This window comes from Macrotis lagotis, chromosome 2, assembly GCF_037893015.1.
Source record: "Macrotis lagotis isolate mMagLag1 chromosome 2, bilby.v1.9.chrom.fasta, whole genome shotgun sequence".
NCBI classification, from domain to species: Eukaryota; Metazoa; Chordata; class Mammalia; order Peramelemorphia; family Peramelidae; genus Macrotis; species Macrotis lagotis.
In genome coordinates, this window is record NC_133659.1 from 246390231 (window position 1) to 246393000 (window position 2770).

A 2770-nucleotide genomic window follows, 5' to 3' on the forward strand; every position below is an offset into this window, starting at 1 on the left:
GCAAAAAGAAAATAAACTAGGATTCTAATGGGATGCCCATCAATTGAGGAATGATTAATTAAACTGTGACATAAGAAATGTGAAAATAATAATATACTTTAAGAAACATGGAAAGAAATCACTTCTAAGACACATGGAATGAATTCTATTTACTGATGCAGAGAGAACTGGGTAGAAACAGAGAAACCATTTACATAATAACACCTAAAAACTCAAAGAAATCTGAAACCTATAAAAACTAAGATGAATACAAGATCAAATATAATTTCATAGAACCAAAGATGATACTTGCTAGCCTTTTCAGATGGATATAGGTTACAGAATAAAGCATATAACTCCTTATATACCCATTGAGGGAATTTGTTTTACTTAACTATATGTATTTATAACTTGAAATTTGGTTTTCCTTGTTTTGCTCTTCTATACTCATTGGAGTGGGGAAGTGGTAGCAAATAAAAATAGAGCTCTATTAATTAAAAATAATAAAGAAATGATAATGTACAACAGATGTAGACTATTTAATGCACTAATATATGAGGATAGTGCACTATTAATTTTCTCTTTAATTGATTTACTCTGATATGAGAAGTTTATCACAGTGTAGAAATGATATATAATATTTGTAATATAAAAACAAAATGTCAATAAAACTTAAAACAAACCAAAAAAAAGAGGTGATCAGTGAATTTCTTCAATTTTTATTTTACATTATATTTATATCAGGACAGTTTGCCTTAATAATTTCATGTTATATATTTCTAGCCCTTTTTATCCTGCTTTTCAGATACAAAATTATTCTTGAATTATCTCTCTTCAATCTATTTTCCATTTCAGCTTTTTTTCCTATGATATAGTTCATATTTTCTTCTATTTTAAAATTATTTTCATTTTGTTCTGTTTTTTGATTTTTTCTAGTTGTATCATGGAGTGATTAGCTTTCACCTACCCAGTTACTATTTTTAATGATTATCTCCTTTCATAAACTTTTGTATGACTTTTTTCCCTTTCAAATGAATCTATTGTTTATGGTATTATTTCATCAATGAATTTTTGTATCTCCTTTTCCATTTGTCCAATTCTAATTTTTAAGGAGTCTTTTTTGTTCTTAGTGAATTTTTTTAGTTTTTCCCCCATTTTTGTACTTGCATGTTTTCTTTTTACCAATTTAACTCTTTTTCATGATTATCTTGCATCACCCTTATCACTTTCCAAAATTTTACTGCAATTTTTGGTGGATATGGGACCATTTCCATTTCTTGAGGCTGTGTGTGTGTGTGTGTGTGTGTGTGTGTGTTTATTTTGACATCACTGTCCTTTTTTGAATTTGTGTTTTGATATTTCCTGTTACCACAGCAACTTTTTATGATTAGATTCTTTTTGGTGCATGTTCATTTTTTCAACTCATTTCTTTATAACCAACTTTATGTTAAAGTTGAACTCTGCTCCCAAAGTGGAAGATGCACTCTTCAAAATTTCAAGGATTTTTTGTTTTTGCTTTTAAATTACCATAGCTAGCTTGCCACGCAGGGGGTGGAGCTCAACCGAGGTGACCCCCAAGCCGGGTCCGCGGCTGCTGCCAGCATGTTCAAGGTAATTCGATGGTCAGCAGGTTCTGCCAGCCTGAGTCTTCTCTCCTTCAAAGTCTATGCATCTCATAAAAAGGAGAAAAGGGACAAATCTTCAGTCCGAGTTGATGAGCTTTCACTCTACTCAATTCCAAACTTTGAGTCCAAATATGTGGAGGAACCAAGAAGCCCCTTGGAAGAAGGCATCTCACAACTTAGAAAGTATGCTGCACCATATGCATATTGGTTTCAGGTTGCTTATGACAAAACTAAGCCTAGAATAGATACTGCTATTCAATATGGAAAGGCCAGCTGTGAACTTTTCCAAAATCCACCTCCAGGATTTTTGCCAAGACTCGGTGTGATTGGTTTTTCTGGAATTTTGGAATACTTTTTTGGTAAAGGTTCAAAAGTAAAGAAGCTTTTATATCCAGTTGGTTTCATGAGCATTACTGCAGCTGTATATTATCCACAATAGGCTTTTGAATTTGCCCAGGTCAATGGGGAGAAATTATATGATTGGAGCTTACGAATATTCATAGTCCTAGAAGATATATGGAAGACATACTTTCAAATGGATGCAAACCAGGAGAAGGCTGAAGATGTGAAGCAGTCATCTAAACAAAGAAATAAATAGAATGATCATAGTGCTGCCCATTTTCAACAGAAGTACTACAAAGACTCCATGCAGAAACCAGTATTTTGAACAGATAAAGAAAGATGGCCAGAGATATTGCTATTGAATGCAGAAAAGTGTCTTTCTTTTGCAGGAAAGATTATCTTTGCCCTCTTTGTTATCCCTGGTGATGCCATATTGCTGAATGGACTAGTTTGTTGTTCTTTCATCTAGAGATAATTTTAAGTTCCTGGACTCCTCATCCTCATGTTACTATTCATGTACATAATTAAAATTCCAAGTAAAAAATATTACCATAGCTAGTTTAAGGACAAATGAGATCATTGTTCTTCTGACCTATATTCTAATCTGTGAGCTACCACAAACACTTTTTTCTGACCTATAACTGTTATTAGGATCCCTGATCTCCTATGCTTGAGAACTCTAGTATTTTGTGCTCCTTCTTGCCCTGTAATTGTAAATCAAATCCCCAAATGGGCAATGTGACAGAGTCCTACGCCCAGTAACAATTAAGGATTCCCCATAATACCCTTTTGATCCACTATTCTATCCAGGAGCAGAGATGATA

The 2770-nt window shown here is 33.3% G+C and overlaps 1 pseudogene; it reads left to right on the forward strand.

Annotated features, from left to right (window-relative positions):
* Positions 1–1573: 1573 nt before the first annotated feature.
* On the forward strand, positions 1574–2317 carry LOC141511549 (MICOS complex subunit MIC26 pseudogene; annotated as a pseudogene).
* The last annotated feature ends 453 nt before the right edge of the window (positions 2318–2770 follow it).